General features: G+C 50.6%; 1 long non-coding RNA gene and 1 pseudogene across 1 annotated transcript; both read right to left on the bottom strand.

Moving 5' to 3' along the window:
• The window catches only part of LOC123997030, a 19,306-nt pseudogene extending 733 nt beyond the window's left edge, over positions 1–18,573 (bottom strand).
• LOC123997031 lies at positions 3,124–4,078 on the bottom strand. Its single transcript, XR_006832076.1, has 3 exons — positions 3,876–4,078; positions 3,413–3,709; positions 3,124–3,170 (listed from the first exon to the last, which is right to left on the bottom strand). It is a non-coding gene; the product is annotated as an uncharacterized LOC123997031 (long non-coding RNA).
• Positions 18,574–19,794: the final 1,221 nt, after the last annotated feature.

The following is a 19,794-nucleotide window of genomic DNA, read 5'->3' as shown; positions in this document are numbered from 1 at the left end:
GAGGGGAAGAGATGGAGGGGAGGAGGGATGGAGCAAAATGAGTAGAATGATATCAAATACATCAAACACCTGGTTTGATGCCATTCCATTCACTCTGTTCCAGCCATTATTATGAGCCTGTCCTCCCCTCTGCAGCCTCCACTGAATCAAACCATGAAGGGAAGTGACAGACTCTCTCCATTCCATTTTTTATGTTAAAGGTGGAGAAGGATACATTTGCCCCAGACACTGAGGTCAGATTAGCCTATTTCCCTCATAATACACAGGGATTCCGGACACCAGTTTGTCACAAAGCACGACTTCCTGACAGATTACAACGGCACGTTGTATGACATGGTTGGGCTGTCCTTCCTCACATCCATGTTAAGGGTTAAAGGTCAGTGGTCATCGGCAGATGTTCCGGGTGCTCCCCCAGGCCTTGCTGCCCCTACGGAGTGGTAGGAAGAAGGGATGGAGGAGGGCGGAGGAGAGAGAGAGGCGTTTGGAGGGCTCGTACTCCAGCATCTTCTCCAACAGGTCAAAGAACTGATGATGCTCCTTAGCTTCTGATAACCGGTATCTCTGAAATAGAGAGAGAGAGAAAGAGAGAGAGAGAGAGAGAAAAAAAGAGAGAGAGAGAAAAAAAAAGAGAGAGAGAGAGAGAGAGAGAGAGAGAGAGAGAGAAAAAGAGAGAGAGAGAGAGAGAGAAAAAGAGAGAGAGAGAGAGAAAAAGAGAGAGAGAGAGAGAAAAAGAGAGAGAGAGAGAGAAAAAGAGAGAGAGAGAGAGAGAGAGAAAAAGAGAGAGAGAGAGAGAGAAAAAGAGAGAGAGAGAGAGAGAAAAAGAGAGAGAGAGAGAGAAAAAGAGAGAGAGAAAAGAGAGAGAGAGAGAAAAAGAGAGAGAGAGAGAAAAAGAGAGAGAAAAAAGAGAGAGAGAGAGAGAGAGAGAGAGAGAGAGAGAGAGAGAGAGAGAGAGAGAGAGAGAGAGAGAGAGAGAGAGAGAGAGAGAGAGAGAGAGAGAGGAGGGGTTCAATTAACAGAAAGACATCAATAAGGATGTATTTTCTCTGAAGTTATCTAAGGTATCTATGTACAGTCTCAGGTTAGAGGGTATCTTCAGGTGGCAAGTATCTAAGGCATCTACACTACCGTTTAAAACTTTGGGGTCACTTAGAAATGTCCTTGTTCTTGAAAGAAAAGCACATTTTTTGTCCATTAAAATAACATCAAATTGATCAGAAATACAGTGTTGACATTATTAACGTTGTAAATGACTATTGTAGCTGGAAACGGCTGATTTTTATGGAATATCTACATAGGTGTACAGAGGCCCATTATCAGCACCATCACTCCTGTGTTCCAATGGCACGTTGTGTTAGCTAATCCAAGTTTATCCTTTTAAAAGGCTACTTGATCATTAGAAAACCCTTTTGCAATTATGTTAACACAGCTGAAAACTGTAGTTCTGATTAAAGAAGCAATAAGATTGGCCTTCTTTAGACCAGTTGAGTGTCTGGAGCATCAGCATTTGTGGGTTCTCGATTACAGGCTCAAAAGGGCCAGACACAAAGACTTTTCTTCTGAAACACGTCAGTCTATTCTTGTTCTGAGAAATGAAGGCTATTCCATGCAAGAAATTGCCAAGAAACTGAAGATCTTGTACAATGCTGTGTACTACTCCCTTCACAGAACAGCACATACTGGTTCTAACCAGAATAGAAAGAGGAGCGGGAGGCCCCGGTGCACAACTGAGAAAGAGGACAAGTACATTAGAGTGTCTAGTTTGAGAAACAAACGCCTCACAAGTCCTCAACTGGCAGCTTCATTAAATAGTATCTGCAAAACACCAGTCTCAACATCAACAGTTAAGAGGCGACTCTAGAATGCTGGTCTTCTAGGCAGAGTTGTAAAGAAAAAGCCATATCTCAGACTGGCCAATAAGAAGAAAAGATTAAGATGGGCAAAAGAACACAGAACCTGGACAGAGGAACTCTGCCTAGAAGGTCAGCATCCCGGAGTCGCCTCCTCACTGTTGACGTTGAGACGGGTGTCTTTAGGTGCCAAGTATCTAAGGCTTTACCAGTCTAGTCTCAGGTTAGAGTGTCTTTATCTCAGGGGTAACTTACCCATAGAGGTTTAATGTGGTCTGTGACGTATCGTCCTGCCTTGGAGTTATCGTTCCAGTCTAGTCTCAGGTTAGAGTGTCTTTATCTCAGGGGTAACTTACCCATAGAGATGTAATGTGGTCTGTGACGTATCGTCCTGCCTTGGAGTTATCGTTCCAGTCTAGTCTCAGGTTAGAGTGTCTTTATCTCAGGGGTAACTTACCCATAGAGGTTTAATGTGGTCTGTGACGTATCGTCCTGCCTTGGAGTTATCGTTCCAGTCTAGACGCCTGCAATGAAAATACTTCTGCTTCCTGAAAGGACAAATCACACAAAGTGTTTACTATGTGTGTCTGTGAGGAGTGTGTATGTGTGTCTATGAGGAGTGTGTATGTGTATGTGTGTCTGTGAGGAGTGTGTATTTGTATGTGAGTCTGGAAAGTGTGTATGTGTGTCTGTGAGGAGTGTGTATGTGTGTCTGTGAGGAGTGTGTATGTGTGTCTAGTGTGATGTGTGTCTGGAAGTGTGTATGTGTGTCTGATGAGTGTGTATGTGTGTCTGTGAGGAGTGTGTATGTGTGTCTGTGATGTGTGTATGTGTGTCTGTGAGGAGTGTGTATTTGTCTGTGAGGAGTGTGTATGTGTGTCTGTGAGAGTGTGTATGTGTGTCTGTGAGGAGTGTGTATGTGTGTCTGTGAGGTGTGTGTGTATGTGTGTCTGTGAGTGGTATGTGTGTCTATGAGGAGTGTGTATGTGTGTCTGAGGAGTGTGATGTGTGTCTATGAGGAGTGTGTATGTGTGTCTGTGAGGAGTGTGTATGTGTGTCTGTGAGTGTGATGTGTGTCTGTGTGTGTATGTGTGTCTGTGAGTGTGTATGTGTGTCTGTGAGGAGGTGTATGTGTGTCTATGAGGAGTGTGTATGTGTGTGAGGAGTGTGTATGTGTGTCTATGAGGAGTGTGTATGTGTGTCTATGAGGAGTGTGTATGTGTATGTGTGTCTATGAGGAGTGTGTATGTGTGTCTGTGAGGAGTGTGTATGTGTGTCTGTGAGGAGTGTGTATGTGTGTGTGTAACTGTCACCATGTGTTACCTGGTCTTGCAGATCATCGTAGAGGGGAGAGGTGTACTATGAGGAGTGTGTATGTGTGTCTCTCCATCATGTGTTACCTGGTCTTGCAGATCATCGTAGAGGAGAGGCCGTACTCTCTCCATCATGTGTTACCTGGTCTTGCAGATCATCGTAGAGGGGAGAGGTGTACTCTCTCCATGTGTTACCTGGTCTTGCAGATCATCGTAGAGGGGAGAGGTCCCCGTACTCTCTCCATGTGTTACCTGGTCTTGCAGATCATCGTAGAGGGGAGAGGTCCCCGTACTCTCTCCATCATGTGTTACCTGGTCTTGCAGATCATCGTAGAGGGGAGAGGTCCCCGTACTCTCTCCATCATGTGTTACCTGGTCTTGCAGATCAACGTAGAGGGGAGAGGTCCCCGGACTCTCTCCATCATGTGTTACCTGGTCTTGCAGATCATCGTAGAGGGGAGAGGTCCCCGGACTCTCTCCATCATGTGTTACCTGGTCTTGCAGATCGTCGTAGAGGGGAGAGGTCCCCGTACTCTCTCCATGTGTTACCTGGTCTTGCAGATCATCGTAGAGGGGAGAGGTGTACTCTCTCCATCATGTGTTACCTGGTCTTGCAGATCATCGTAGAGGGGAGAGGTCCCCATACTCTCTCCATGTGTTACCTGGTCTTGCAGATCATCGTAGAGGGGAGAGGTGTACTCTCTCCATGTGTTACCTGGTCTTGCAGATCATCGTAGAGGGGAGAGGTCCCCGTACTCTCTCCATCATGTGTTACCTGGTCTTGCAGATCATCGTAGAGGGGAGAGGTCCCCGTACTCTCTCCATCATGTGTTACCTGGTCTTGCAGATCATCGTAGAGGGGAGAGGTCCCCGTACTCTCTCCATCATGTGTTACCTGGTCTTGCAGATCATCGTAGAGGGGAGAGGTATGTACTCTCTCCATGTGTTACCTGGTCTTGCAGATCATCGTAGAGGGGAGAGGTCCCCGTACTCTCTCCATCATGTGTTACCTGGTCTTGCAGATCATCGTAGAGGGGAGAGGTCCCCGTACTCTCTCCATGTGTTACCTGGTCTTGCAGATCATCGTAGAGGGGAGAGGTCCCCGTACTCTCTCCATCATGTGTTACCTGGTCTTGCAGATCATCGTAGAGGGGAGAGGTCCCCGTACTCTCTCCATCATGTGTTACCTGGTCTTGCAGATCATCGTAGAGGGGAGAGGTCCCCGTACTCTCTCCATCATGGCCAGGTGCTCCTGGTTGTCATGGGTCTGAGACAAACACAAACACTGGTCAGCAGAAGCTATAAACTCCCAACTTAGTTCACTTTCACTTGTAATCACACAAACAACAAACACAAACACAGTCTTTTGTCACTAACATTGTGGGGACACACAATTCAGTCCCATTCAAAATCCTGTTTTCCCTAAACCCTGACCCCTAACCATAACTCTAACCTGAACACTAACTTTAATCTTAACCCTCGCTCATAACCCTTAAACTAACCCTAACTCCTAACCCTAACTCTAACCCGATGAAATAGCATTTGACCTTGTGGGGACCAACAAAATGTCCCCAGTTGGTCAGATTTGTATTTAATCTTAACCCTACTCTTTAATCTTTACTATTCTTGTAGGGACTTCTGGTCCCCAGAAGTATAGTTAAACACGTCCACACAGACTCGTCCCATCAGACACGTCCACACAGACACGTCCACACAGACACGTCCACACAGACACGTCCACACAGACACGTCCACACAGACACGTCCCACAGACACATCCACACAGTACCTGATATACCTGGTGAAGCCTTCATAGTACTCAAACAGGATGCAGCCGATACTCCAGACATCACACGGATGACTCCAGCCCAGCTCTGAGTTGGAACAGTAACATATGTTCAGCTAGCCAATAGTCCAAGATTAGAGTGTGTGAGTGTGATGTGTGTAGGTTACCCAGAATAACTTCAGGAGCACGGTAGTGGCAGATATGGTGGTGCTGTGGTGTTCCTGGTCAAACGTGGCACTGCCAAAATCCACCAGCCTTACTGTTGTATCCTTCACTTTCCTCTCATCCCGCTTCTGAGAGAGCGAGAGAAATAGAGGTGGGGGGGACAGAGAGGGGGGGCAGAGAGAGAGGGGGGCAGAGAGAGAGAGGGGGAGGGACAGAGGGAGAGAGGGGAGGGACAGAGAGAGAGAGAGGGGGGGGACTCTCCAGAGAGGGGGGGAGAGCAGAGGGGGGGGCAGCAGAGAGAGGGAGGGAGTACTCTCTCCATCAGAGAGTTAGAGGGGGGACAGAGAGAGAGAGGGGGGCAGAGAGGAGAGGGAGGGACAGAGAGAGAGAGGGGGGGACATCAGAGAGGGGGGTCTTGCAGATCAGAGGGGGACAGAGAGAGAGGGGGGGGACAGAGAGAGAGAGGGGGGACATGAGAGAGAGGGGGGATAGAGGAGAGGGAGGGACAGAGAGAGAGAGGGAGGGACAGAGAGAGAGAGAGGGAGGGACATCCAGAGAGAGAGGGGGGGGGACAGAGAGAGAGAGAGGGAGGGACAGAGAGAGAGAGGGGGGACAGAGAGAGAGAGGGGGGCAGAGAGAGAGAGGGGGACAGAGAGAGAGAGGGGGGCAGAGAGAGAGAGGGGGAGGGACAGAGAGAGAGAGAGGGAGGGACCAGAGAGAGAGAGAGGAGGGGGCAGATCAGGGGGCAGAGAGAGAGAGAGAGGGGGACAGAGAGAGAGAGGGGGGGGACAGGAGAGCAGAGGGGGGGGGACAGAGAGAGGGGAGGGACAGACTCTCTCCATCATGAGAGAGGGGGCAGAGAGAGAGGGGGTCAGAGCAGAGGGGGGCAGAGAGAGAGAGAGAGGGGGGGGACAGAGAGAGAGAGGGGAGGGACAGAGAGAGAGGGGAGGACAGAGAGAGAGGGGGGGCAGAGAGAGGGGGGGACAGAGAGGGGGGGACAGAGACAGAGGGGGGGACAGAGAGAGAGAGAGGGGGACAGAGAGAGAAGGGGGGACAGAGAGAGAGAGGGAGGGACAGAGAGAGAGAGGGTGGGGGACAGTGAGAGAGGGGGGGACAGAGAGAGAGAGGGGGGGCAGACAAGAGAGAGAGGGGGGAGTGGGACAGAGAGAGAGAGGGGGGGAGAGAGAGAGCGGGAGGGAGCAGATTCAAAAGAGGGGGGAGAGAGAGAGAGAGAGGGGGGGAGAGAAGAGGGGGGACAGAGAGAGAGAGGGGGGGACAGAGAGAGAGGGGGGACAGAGAGAGAGAGAGGGGGAGCAGAGAAGAGAGAGGGGCGATAGAAAGAGAGGGGGGACAAGAGAGAGGGGGAACAGAGAGAGAAGAGAGGGGGGACAGAGAACTAACCCTAACTCCTAAGAAGACTAAGAAGAAAACCTAAAGGAACACTAACATTTAATCAATTAACCCTCTCTAACTCCGTCCTCTCTCCTCCGTCCTCTCTCCTCCGTCCTCTCTCCTCCGTCCTAACCCTCCTCCTAACCCTAACTCCGTCCTCTCTCCTCCGTCCTCTCTCCCTCCGTCCTCTCTCCTCCGCCCTCAAAACCTCCCGCCCTCCCACCTCCGCCCCTTAACTCCTCCTCCGCCCTCTCTCCTCCTCCGTCCCCTCTCCTCTCCCCCTCCTAACCCTAACTCTTCCTCCGCCCTTCTACTATTCTCCTAGGGACCCTCTGGTCCCCGAACTCTAGTTCCGTCCACTCTCCTCCGTCCACTCTCCTCCGTCCACACAGACTCCGTCCACACAGACACGTCCTCCGCCCTCTCTCCACCGACACATCCACACAGTACCTGATCCGCCCTCTCTCCTTCATAGTACTCAAACAGGATGCTCCGATACTCAGACATCACACGGATGCCCTCTCAGCCCAGCCCTCTCTCCTCTGAGTTGGAACAGTAACACATGTTCAGCTCCGCCAATAGTCCAAGATTAGTCCACTCTCCCCGTCCTCTCTCCTCTGCCCTCTCTTCTCCTCAGTCCTCTCTCCTCCGCCCTCTCGGTAGTGCCCTCTAGATCCTCCTGCCCTCTCTCCTCCTCCGCCCTCTCTCCTCCTGCCCATTTCCACCTCTGCACTCTCTCCTCCACCAGCCTCTCTTCTCCCTCCGCCCTCTCTCCTCCTCCCTCTATCCTCTCGCCCACTTCCTCCGTCCACTCTCCTCCGTCCAGAAATCCCCGTCCTCTCTTCTCCTCCGCCCTCTCTCCTCCGCCCTCTCTCCTCCGCCCTCTCTCCTCTGCCCTCTCTCCTAGAGGGGGGGGGACTCTCTCCTCCGTCCACTCTGCCTCGTCCACTCTCCCCGACAGAGAGGGGGGGGGGCTCTCTCCCCGTCCTCTCTCCCCCGAGAGAGAGGGAGGGACCGTCCTCTCTCCTCAGTCCTCTCTCCCCCGAGAGAGGGGGACTCCGAGAGAGAGGGGTCCTCTCTCCCCGAGGAGGGACAGAGAGAGAGAGGGGGACAGAGTCCTCTAGGGGGGACAGAGAGAGAGAGAGGGGGGACAGAGAGAGAGGGGGACCTCTATCCTCCGAGGGGGGACAGAGAGAGTCCTCTAGGGGAGGACAGAGAGAGAGGGGGGACAGATCCCCGCCCTCTATCCCCAGCCCTCTATCCCCGGGGGGATAGAGAGAGGGGGACAGAGAGAGAGAGGGGGGACAGAGAGAGAGAGAGGGGGGACAGAGCCCTCTCTTCTCCCAGAGCCCTCTCTCCTCCAGAGAGAGAGAGAAGGAAAGAGGGGGCAGAGAAGAGAGAGAGACTCTCCAGAGAGACTCTCCCCGTCCCTCTCAGAGAGAGAGAGGGAGGGACAGAGAGAGAGAGAGAGGGGGGACAGAGCCCTCTCTCCTCCAGAGAGAGAGGGGGCAGAGAGAGAGAGAGGGGGGACAGAGAGAGAGAGGAGGGACAGAGAGAGCCCTCTCTCAGAGAGAGCCCTCTCTCCTCCTCCGCCCTCCTCCTCCTCCGAGAGAGAGAGAGAGAGAGAGAGGGGGACTCCGAGAGGGAAGAGGGGGAGGGAGAGAGAGAGGGGGACAGAGAGAGAGAGGCCCTCAGAGAGAGCCCTCTCTCCTCAGAGAGAGCCCTCTCTCCTCCTCCGCCCTCTCTCCTCCTCCCTCTCTCCTCCCCCGGGACAGAATCCTCCGCCCACAGAGAGAGTCCACTCTCCCCTCAGTCCCTCTCCCCGAGGGGGACTCCCCGCCCTCTCTCCTCCGCCCTCTCTCCTCCTCCGCCCTCTCTCCTCCTAGGCCCTCTCTCTCCCTCCGCCCTCTCTCCTCCTCCGCCCTCTCTCCTCCTCCGCCCCTCTCTCTCCTCCGCCCTCTCTCCTCCGCCCTCTCTCCTCCGCCTCTCTCCTCCGTCCCTCTCCTCCGTCCCTCTCCTCCGTCCCTCTCCTCCGTCCTCTCTCCTCCGTCCCTCTCCCTCCTCCTCCCCCGCCCTCTCTCTCCTCCGCCCTCTCTTCTCCTCTGCCCTCTCTCCTCTGCCCTCTCTCCTCCTCCCTCTCCTCTCTCCCCGTCCACTCTCCTCCGTCCACTCTCCTCCGCCCTCCCTCCTCCGCCCTCCCACCTCCGCCCTCTCTCCTCCGCCCTCTCTCTCCTCCGCCCTCTCTCCTCCTCCCGCCCTCTCTCTCCTCCTCCCCCTCTCTCCTCCGTCCTCTCTCCTCGCCCTCTCTCCTCTCTCCTCCGTCCCTCTCCTCCGTCCCTCTCCTCCTCCTCCCTCTCCTTCTCCTCTGCCCTCTCTCCTCCGCCCTCTCTCCTCCTCCGCCCTCTCTCCTCCTCCGCCCTCTCTCCTCCTCCGCCCTCTCTCTCCTCCGCCCTCTCCTCCTCCGCCCTCTCTCCTCCTCCGCCCTCTCTTCTCCTCCGCCCTCTCTCCTCCGCCCTCTCTCCTCCGCCCTCTCTCCTCCTCCCTCTCTCCTCCGCCCACTCTCCTCCGTCCACTCTCCTCCGTCCACTCTCCCCCGTCCTCTCTTCTCCTCCGCCCTCTCTTCTCCTCCGCCCTCTCTTCTCCTCTGCCCTCTCTCCTCCTCCCTCTATCCTCCGCCCACTCTCCCTCGTCCTCTCTCCTCCGCCCTCTCTCCCTCGTCCACTCTGCCTCGTCCACTCTCCCTCATCCACTCTCCCCCGTCCTCTCTCCCCCGTCCTCTCTTCTCCTCCGTCCTCTCTCCCCCCGTCCTCTCTTCTCCTCCGTCCTCTCTCCCCCGCCCTCTCTCCCTCGTCCTCTCTCCCCCGCCCTCTCTCCCCTCCGCCCTCTCTCCTCCGCCTCTATCCTCCGTCCTCTATCCTCCGTCCTCTATCCTCCTCCCTCTCTCCTCCGCCCTCCTCCCTCTATCCCCCGCCCCTCCTCCCTCTATCCCCGCCCTCTCTTCTCCCCGCCCTCTCTCCTCCTCCCTCCCTCCTCCTCCCTCATCCCCCGCCCTCTCCCCCGCCCTCTATCCCCCGCCCTCTATCCCCCGCCCCTCTCTCCTCCTCCCCGTACTCTCTCCTCCGCCCTCTATCCTCCGCCCTCTATCCTCCGCCCTCTCTCCCTCGTCCTCTATCCTCCGCCCTCTCTCCCTCGCCCTCTATCCTCCGCCCTCTATCCTCCGCCCTCTATCCCTCCGTCCTCTATCCTCCGCCCTCTATCCTCCGCCCTCTATCCTCCGCCCTCTATCCTCCGCCCCTATCCTCCGCCCTCTATCCTCCGTCCTCTATCGCCTCATTCTGAAAAAGGTAAAAGTTCATCTCGGAGGATTGGCAAGGAGAGTGACCGGGGTTGAAATGAGACGGTCCTTCTCCACTCATCAGGCAAATGACGTTTTCAGGGGTGGATCCCAAAATAAATGTTTAAGTGATCAAAACGAATGAAGATGCAAAACAGTTTATGGTTAAAACAATACGTAGCATATTGTTTTTAAAGTGTGTTTTCTCCTCTGACAAAACCAAACCTGATTCAAATGGGGTGTGGTATATTTCAAATGGGGTGTGGTATATTTCAAATGGGGTGTGGTATATTTCAAATGGGGTGTGGTATATTTCAAATGGGGTGTGGTATATTTCAAATGGGGTGTGGTATATTTCCAATGGGGTGTGGCAGAAGTCAAAACTCTTCTGCAGTAGGATACTGTAGACACGAGTGTCCTCAATGAAAAGTGGCTATCGAGGAGGGGACGACACTCTTCTTTGCCTACTAATTAATTGACACACTCCTCGACCACTCATCGGTTTCCGGGTCACAGATGAGAGGACAGAGGAGAGAGGACAGAGGACGGTCTTTTGCCCAAAGGAGAAACCCCCAGATACAGCGTAGGTAAAGAAGAGAGTGATGAAGGAAGGATAAAGCCCTCCCCCTCCCTCTCACCTTCTCAGCGTTGTAAGTGATGGTGTAGTCAGAGTTGACAAACAGGATGTTCTCAGGTTTGAGGTCAGTGTGGGTCAGCTTGTTGATATGGAGAACTGCAGAGGGAAACAGATAAACCATGCATCCATCATGATAATGCCTGGACAGCCAAGGTGAAACTGCCCAGCGTTGCACTTGCTGCCCATAGTTCCTCTACAGTATGTAGTAGACCAGCGCTATTCAACTCTGACCCTACGAGGTCCGGAGCCTGCTGCTTTTCTGTTCTACCTGATACTTAATTGGTCTAAATCAGTCCCTGATTAGAGGGGAACAATGAAAAAAGCAGTGAAACTGGCTTTGAGGCCCAGAGTTGAGTTTTAGGCTTGTAGACTGAGCTTCATTCAGCGCCCTCTTCTGGTCAGACCAATACCAGACACAAAACAATCCCTGGTAAGTAATGTCATAGTCTATGGAAGTAGTCACCACCAACCCTGGTTCTGGAGAGCTAGCAGCATGCACATGGGCATACAGATATGTGTGTGACACACTCACAGTTGACAGCGAGGCAGATCTGGTAGGCCATCTGGCGGATGTGATCCATACAGTACGGCAGGAAGTTGTTCTCCTTCAGGAAGTCAAAAGTGCTGAGGGCTAGCAGCTCCATGGAGATACACACATGACCATGGTAGTCAAACCAGTCCAGCATCTGAACACATTGACTGAGAGCGAGAGGAGGAGGGGAGGAGGGGGAGAGAAGTAAAGAGAAAGCCACAGAAGGTGAGGGAAACAACTTCTCAAACTTTCTACTGGCCCATCAGACTCCGTACTGTTTGTTGTGTGGGTCTTTCTCGTTGATTTTCTCCAGGACATTGATCTCCAGTTTAGCAGCTTGTCTGTACTTCTCCATGTTCTTAATGATCTTCAGAGCTACACGTGCCCCAGCCCTGAGAGAGAGACAGAGAGAACAGCTAGCTAACAACCAGCACACGCTCCACCTGATGCTCTACGAGTGTGCATGTGTATCTTATAAATGCCTCTCATACCTGTGCCGGTCCACACACGTCACCACCTTCCCAAAGGTGCCCTCTCCCAACAGACTGATAACCTCATCTGATGGGGAAGATGAAGAGATGGAGGCATGGGGATTCCATTAAAGACTGGGAAGTAGAGGAGTCTCTTTATGAGAGGGCTCGAAAACATTCACCTATCCTGTCTTTTCAATGTGTGAAGACTAGAGGATAGTGGGAGGGACTAGTAGATGTAAACATATCCTACATCTCTCTTGTAGAATGTCTCCATTCTGGTAGGCCAGGTGACCATCATCAGGGGCCTTCTCGTTCGTCCCTGGCCCCTCACTGCTGCTCCTCTAGGGGTCAGAGGTCAGGGGTTTAGAGGAGGGGACAACAGGGCAAAAGTCGTCAGCATAGTTGGACTGAGCCTCTCAATAACACACACACACACACACAGCTGACATAACAGCTGCTTAATAATCTAAAATGCTTGTAAGCTGAGGACTAGAGTTGCAAGCCCCCGATGATGTTATCCAATTCCACAGGCTCCTAACTCTTTAAGAAAACAGTCCATTCCTGATGAATGTAATGACTTGGGACTTGGAACTGCACTTAAACAGAGTATGCACTAGTGGACTGTCAGTAGTAGACTATGTTATCTGTACATACAGTAGAGTGGAGCCCTAAACCCTCTCCCTGTCCTGTCCTGGTATAACGGGCCTAAATGAGAAATGTCATGTGACTGGCTGGCCTACATGGGGCAGCTCTGTGACTATTTCCATCTACATTCTAAGACTGTTATTAATATCAGAACATCACAAGGAGAAAGAGGGAGCGAGAGAGAAAGAGAGAGAGTGCTGAGAGAAAGAGTGCTGAAAGAAAGAGAGCCAGAGAGAAAGAGAGAGTGCTGAGAGAAAGAGAGAGAGTGCTGAGAGAAAGAGGGAGCGAGAGAGAAAGAGAGTGCTGAGAGAAAGAGAGAGCGAGAAAGAGAGTGTGCTGAGAGAAAGAGAGAGTGCTGAGAGAAAGAGAGAGTGCTGAGAGAAAGAGTGCTGAAAGAAAGAGAGCCAGAGAGAAAGAGAGAGTGCTGAGAGAAAGAGAGAGAGTGCTGAGAGAAAGAGGGAGCGAGAGAGAAAGAGAGTGCTGAGAGAAAGAGAGAGAGCGAGAAAGAGAGTGTGCTGAGAGAAAGAGAGAGTGCTGAGAGAAAGAGAGAGTGCTGAGAGAAAGAGAGAGTGCTGAGAGAAAGAGAGAGTGCTGAGAGAAAGAGAGTGCTGAGAGAAAGAGAGTGCTGAGAGAGCCAGAGAGAAAGAGAGTGTGCTGAGAGAAAGAGAGAGTGCTGAGAGAGCCAGAGAGAAAGAGAGAGTGCTGAGAGAAAGAGATAGCGAGAAAGAGTGCTGAGAGAAAGAGATAGCGAGAAAGAGTGCTGAGAGAAAGAGAGTGCTGAGAGAAAGAGAGCCGAGAAAGAGTGCTGAGAAAAGAGAGTGCTGAGAGAAAAGAGAGAAAAGAGTGCTGAGAGAAAGAGAGAGAAAGAGTGCTGAGAGAAAGAGAGTGCTGAGAGAGAGAAGCGAGAAAGAGTGCTGAGAGAAAGAGATAGAGAAAGAGTGCTGAGAAAAGAAAGAAAGAGTGCTGAGAGAAAGAGAGAGTGCTGAGAGAAAGAGAGTGCTGAGAGAGCCAGAGAGAAAGAGAGAGTGCTGAGAGAGAGAGTGCTGAGAGAAAGAGAGAGTGCTGAGAGAAAGAGAGTGCTGAGAGAAAGAGAGTGCTGAGAGAAAGAGAGTGCTGAGAGAGCCAGAAGAAAGAGAGTGCTGAGAGAAAGAGATGCTGAGAAAGAGTGCTGAGAGAAAAGAGAGAGTGCTGAGAGAAAGAGAGAGTGCTGAGAGAGCCAGAGAGAAAAGAGAGTGCTGAGAGAAAAGAGAGGAGTGCTGAGAGAAAGAGAAGCGAGAAAGAGTGCTGAGAGAAAAGAGAGTGCTGAGAGAAAGAGAGCCAGAGAGTGCTGAAAAAGAGAGTGCTGAGAGAGATGAGAAAGAGTGCTGAGAGAAAGAGAAGCGAGAGAGTGCTGAGAGAAAGAGAGTGCTGAGAGAAAGCCAGAGAGAAAGAAAGAGTGCTGAGAGAAAGAGAGAGTGCTGAGAGAGTGCTGAGAGAAAGAGAGAGTGCTGAGAGAAAGAGAGAGTGCTGAGAGAAAGAGAGTGCTGAGAGAAAGAGAGTGCTGAGAGAAAGAGGCGAGAAAGAGTGCTGAGAGAAAGAGAGTGCTGAGAGAAGAGAGAAAGAAAGAGTGCTGAGAGAAAGAAAGCGAGAAAGAGTGCTGAGAGAAAGAGAGTGCTGAGAGAAAGAGAGAGCGAGAAAGAGTGCTGAGAGAAAGAGAGAGTGCTGAGAGAGAGAGTGCTGAGAGAAAAGAGAGAGTGCTGAGAGAAAGAGAGTGCTGAGAGAAAGAGAGTGCTGAGAGAAAGAGAGTGCTGAGAGAAAAGAGAGTGCTGAGAGAAAGAGAGTGCTGAGAGAAAGAGAGTGCTGAGAGAGAGAGAGAAAGAGAGTGCTGAGAGAAAAGAGAGAGAGTGCTGAGAGAGCCAGAGAGAAAGAGAGAGTGCTGAGAGAAAGAGATAGCGAGAAAGAGTGCTGAGAGAAAGAGAAGCGAGAAAGAGTGCTGAGAGAGAAAGAGAGTGCTGAGAGAAAGAGATAGCGAGAAAGAGTGCTGAGAGAAAGAGAGTGCTGAGAGAAAGAGAGAGCGAGAAAGAGTGCTGAGAGAAAGAGAGAGCGAGAAAGAGTGCTGAGAGAAAGAGATAGCGAGAAAGAGTGCTGAGAGAAAGAGAGTGCTGAGAGAAAGAGTGCTGAGAGAAGAGATAGCGAGAAAGAGTGCTGAGAGAAAGAGAAGAAAGAGTGCTGAGAGAAAGAGAGTGCTGAGAGAAAGAGAGTGCTGAGAGAAAAAGAGTGCTGAGAGAAAGAGAGTGCTGAGAGAAAAGAGAGAGCTGAGAGAAAGAGATAGCGAGAAAGAGTGCTGAGAGAAAGAGGGAGCGAGAAAGAGTGCTGAGAGAAAGAGAGTGCTGAGAGAAAGAGAGAGCGAGAAAGAGTGCTGAGAGAAAGAGAGCGAGAAAGAGTAATGAGAGAAAGAGAGTGCTGAGAGAAAGAGAGAGTGCTGAGAGAAAGAGAGAGTGCTGAGAGAAAGAGAGTGCTGAGAGAGCCAGAGAAGAGAGTGTGCTGAGAGAAAGAGTGCTGAGAGAGCCAGAGAGAAACAGAGAGAGTGCTGAGAGAAAGAGAAGAGAGAGTGCTGAGAGAGCCAGAGAGAGAAAGAGAGTGTGCTGAGAGAGCAGAGAGAAAGAGAGTGTGCTGAGAGAGCCAGAGAGAAAGAGAGTGTGCTGAGAGAAAAGAGAGAGTGCTGAGAGAGCCAGAGAGAAGAGAGAGAGAGTGCTGAGAGAGCCAGAGAGAAAGAGAGAGAGTGCTGAGAGAGCCAGAGAGAAAGAGAGTGCTGAGAGAAAGAGATAGCGAGAAAGAGTGCTGAGAGAAAGAGAGAAGAGTGCTGAGAAAAGAGAGTGCTGAGAGAAAGAGATAGCGAGAAAGAGTGCTGAGAGAAAGTGCTGAGAGAAAGAGAGAGCGAAAGAGTGCTGAGAGAAAGAGATAGCGAGTGCTGAAGAAGAAAGAGAGTGCTGAGAGAAAGAGAGAGCGAGAGAAAGAGTGCTGAGAGAAAGAGAGCGAGAAAGAGTGCTGAGAGAAAGAGAGAGCGAGAAAGAGTGCTGAGAGAAAGAGAGAGTGCTGAGAGAAAGAGAGTGCGAGAGAGAAAGAGAGTGCTGAGAGAAAGAGTGCTGAGAGAGCCAGAGAGAGAGAGTGCTGAGAGACTGAAGTGCTGAGAGAAAGACAGAGTGCTGAGAGAAAGAGAGTGCTGAGAGAAAGAGAGTGCTGAGAGCAGAAAACAGTGCTGAGAGAGCCAGAGAGAAAGAGGTGTGCTGAGAGAAAAACTCAGAGTGCTGAGATCAAGCCAGAGAAAAACAGTGCTGAGAGAAAGAGACTAAGAGTGCTGAATTCAAAGAGATAGCGAGAAAGAGTGCTGAGAGAAAAAGTGCTGAGAGAGAACGAGAAGAGTGCTGAGAGAAAGAGAGTGCTGAGAGAAAGAGAGAGCGGAAAGAGTGCTGAGAGAAAGAGAGCGAGAAAGAGTGCTGAGAGAAAGAGAGTGCTGAGAGAAAGAGAGAGCGAGAAAGAGTGCTGAAGAAAGAGAAGCAGAACGAGTGGAGGAAGAGGAGGAGAGAGAGAGTGCTGGAGAACAGAGAGTGCAGAGAGAGTGCTGAGAGAAAAGAGTGCTTAGAGAAAGAGAGTGCTGAGACAAAGAGAGTGCTGAGAGAGCCAGAGAAGAGAGAGTGCTGAGAGAAAGAAGAGAGTGCTGAGAGAGCCAGAGAGAAAGAGGAGTGCTGAGAGAAAGAGATACGAGAAAGAGTGCTGAGAGAAAGAGACAGCGAGAAAGAGTGCTGAGAGATAAAGTGCTGAGAGAAAGAGATAGCGAGAAAGAGTGCTGAGAGAAAAGAGAGTGCTGAGAGAAAGAGAAGAGCGAGAAACTGAGAGAAAGAGATAGCGAGAAAGAGTGCTGAGAGAAAGAGAGTGCTGAGAGAAAGAGTGCTGAGAGAAAGAGAAGCGAGAAAAGTGCTGAGAGAAAGAAAAATAGAGTGCTGAGAGAAAGAGAGTGCTGAGAGAAAAAGTGCTGAGAGAAAGAGTGCTGAGAGAAAGAGAGTGCTGAGAGAAAAGATGAGAAAGAGTGCTGAGAGAAAGAGAAGCGAGAAGAGTGCTGAGAACAGAGAAGCGAGAAAAGTGCTGAGAGAAAGAGAGTGCTGAGAGAGAGAGCGAGAAAAGTGCTGAGAGAAAGAGAAGCGAGAAAGAGTAATGAGAGAAAGGAGTGCTGAGAGAAAGAGAGAGTGCTGAGAGAAAGACGAGTGCTGAGAGAGAGAGTGCTGAGAGAAAGAAGTGCTGAGAGAAAGAGAGTGCTGAGAGAAAGAGAGTGCTGAGAGAGCCAGAGAGAAAGAGAGTGTGCTGAGAGAAAGAGAGAGAGTGCTGAGAGAGCCAGAGAGAAAGAGAGAGAGTGCTGAGAGAGCCAGAGAGAAAGAGAGAGTGCTGAGAGAGCCAGAGAGAAAGAGAGTGTGCTGAGAGAGCCAGAGAGAAAGAGAGTGTGCTGAGAGAGCCAGAGAGAAAGAGTGTGCAGTGCTCCAGAGAGAGAGAGAGAGTGCTGAGAGAGCCAGAGAGAAAAAGAGAGAGTGCTGAGAGAGCCACTCTGAGCATAGTGCTGAGAGAGCCAGAGAGAAAGAGACAGTGCTGAGAGAGCCTGTGTAGAGTGTGCTGAGAGAAAAAAAGTGCTTCCAAGAGCCAGGCAGAGCTCAGAGTGCTCAAGTTAAGAGTTTGAGAGAAAAGCAAGAGACAAGGAAGTGCTAAGAGCCAGAGATATAAGAGAGTGAACTGAAAAGACACATTACTCAGTGATGAGAGAAAGACTGCTTTCAACGTGGCACCGTCATAGGATGCGACCTTTCCAACAAGAGCCTGCCCGAGAAAGAAGAAGTGCTGAGAGAGAAAAGAGAGAGAGTGCTGAGAGAAAGAGAGAGCGAGAGAGAGTGCTGAGAGAAAGAAGAGCGAGAAAGAGCTGAGAGAAAGAGAGTGCTGAGAGAGCCAGAGAGAAAGAGAGTGTGCTGAAAGAGGGAGCGAGAGAGAAAGAGAGTGCTGAGAGAAAGCAACGAGAAAGAGAGCCAGAGAGAAAAAGAGTGCTGAGAGAAAGAGAGCGAGAAAGAGTGCTGAGAGAAAGAGGGAGCGAGAGAGAAAGAGTGATGAGAGAAAGAGAGCGAGAAAGAGAGAGTGCTGAGTTTCAAGAGGGAGCCAGAAAGAACTGAGTGCTGAGAAAAGAGAGAGCGAGAAAGAGTGCTGAGAGAAAGAGAGTGCTGAGAGAAAGATGAGCCAGAGAGAAGAGAGAGAGTGCTGAGAGAAAGAGGGAGCCAGAAAGAGAGCTGAGAGAAAGTTGGGAGCCAGAGAGAAAGTTTGCTGGCTGAGAGAAAGATAGACCAGAGAGAATGAGTGCTGAGAGATGGAGCTGAGAGTGTAGGGAGCAAGAGAGAATCAGAGAGTGCTGAGAGAAAGACTGAGCTTTAGAGAGTGCTGAGGGAAAATGGAGCGAGAGAGAAAGAGTGCTGAGAGAAAGAGCAGAGAAGAGAATGAGAGTGCTGAGAGAAGAGAGAGCGAGAAAGAAACAGAGAGAAAGAGCAGTGCTGAGAGAAAAGGGAGCAAGAGCGTGCTTGAAATGAGCGAGTTAAGCGTGCTGAGAGAAAGAGGGAGCCTGAGAGAAACAGTCTGAGAGAAAGACATAGCAATAAGCTAGAGAAACACAAGAGAAAGAGAGAGAGTGCTGAGAGCCTTCCAGCCAAACTAGAGAGTGCTGAATAAAGAGGGATCTATATCAAAGAGTGCTGAGAGAAAGAGGGAGTGAGAGAGAAAGAGAGTGCTGAGATAACATTCAGCGATAAAGAGAGCCAGAAAAACAGTGCCAAACAGAAGACGAGAAAAGAGAGTGCTGAGAGAAAGAGGGAGCCAGAGAGAAACAGAGTGCTGAGAGAAAGATCATAGAAAGATAGAGCTGAGAGAAAGAGGGAGCGAGAGAGAAAGAGTGCTGAGAGAAAGAAAAGCCAGAGAGAAAGAGAGAGTGCTGAGCAGGCAACTTTCTCTGACTTAAGGGTGGCTTACAGACTGAATGAACACACACACAGACTTCTCTCTCTATGAGTTGTGGTGTTCAGAGGCAGAAAACAGGTAGAGAGAGTGAAGGGTTGCCAGGAATAAAACTCAGCTGTATCAAACTTCACAAAACACAACTAAATGAATTCAAACATTAAGAAAAAGGCAGTGAACATATGAACAGTGCATAGCAGAGGAAAGGAGGGGATGGGGAGAGAGAAGGAAAGGAGACGATGGAAGAGAGAAGCAGATGAGGAGGAAGAGGAGGGAAGATGCAGATGGTTACTCACAGAGAGGCAGAGACAGTCCAGGAAGCTCTTATACACAGAGTACAAAGAGTCTGTCTTCCCCATAACTCAGAACAGAGAGAGGGAATTAAGGAGTTAAGGGAAAGAGGGAGAGGAAGATACAGTGTAGGTAAAGAAGACAGCGAAGAAAAAGGATAAAGTCCACAGACAGTGAAACAGGATAAGGAAAGACGACTGAAGAGAGAAGACAGAAACTAATGACAGAGCAAAAAGCAGTGCAGAGGAAGACAGAACAGACAAAAGTCAAGAGGGAAGAGAAAACAGCAAAAAGAAAAATAGAGTGACAAAGAGACAAAAGTAAGACAGTGAAGTACGAATGAAACAAGATGAGAAAGACAGATTAGATGAACCGATGAAGACGGAACAGAGAAGCAAAGAGACAGACAGATAAGGAGAAAGTAGATAGGGAAGGAGAGATATGAGAAGGATACAGGAGATTGAGAGAAAGACGGTTGAGACAGACACTAATAATAACCTTTGGTCACACCCCCCAGGGAAAGTCCTGAGACCAGAATCAAGATGTGGAGTGTGTGTGAGTGTAGATGTGTGTGAGTGTACGAGGGGCATATTTAGTTTCCCTCCCTGACACTCCTGTCACCTCCTTAACCCCGGCACTCTGGCATAGTGCTTTTCTACACCTGTCCTCTGTGTATGCTGTTGAAGAAAAACTTCTTCCAAGGATCAGGCAGAGCTCATTTTCAAGTTAAGATTTTATTCAAGCAATTACAAGGAAGTTAACTCTCCGGATATACCAGGGAGGAACTTAAACATGTACACATTACTCAGTCATTTATATTCTTCACCGACACAAAGAACTGCTTTCAACGTGGCACCGTCATAGGATGCTACCTTTCCAACAAGTCAGTTTGTCAAACTTCTGCCCTGCCAGAGCCGCCCCGGTCAACTGTAAGTGATGTTATTGTGAAGCGGAAACGTCTAGGAGCAACAACAGCTCAGCCACAAAGTGGCAGGCCACACAAGCTCACAGAACGGGACTGCCAAGTGCTGAAGGGTGTAGCGCGTAAAAAGTGTCTGCCCTCAGTTTCAACACTCACTACTGAGTTCCAAACTGCCATGTAGTGCAACTTCTGAAACATATTTAGGAATAATGTTACCAAGCAGGACTAGACGCATCTCTAAGCTTTACACCAAACCAAGTGGGTGGGCTGCTGTTGGGCTGACACAAACTCAGGATTGTACCTTTAAAGTTTGCTGTCTGTGTTTGGTGATACTGACCAGCCTGTATGTCGGTTAGTAGATGGATAGGTGTAACAGATCAATATGGGAGCAGTATAGCTTTAATAGGCTAAATGGGCTGCTAGTGTTGTCATTAAGCAGAGA

This window comes from Oncorhynchus gorbuscha, linkage group LG15, assembly GCF_021184085.1.
Source record: "Oncorhynchus gorbuscha isolate QuinsamMale2020 ecotype Even-year linkage group LG15, OgorEven_v1.0, whole genome shotgun sequence".
NCBI lineage: Eukaryota > Metazoa > Chordata > Actinopteri > Salmoniformes > Salmonidae > Oncorhynchus > Oncorhynchus gorbuscha.
Note: the sequence above shows the minus strand (reverse complement) of the source record. Positions and strands in the feature narration are given on the sequence as shown.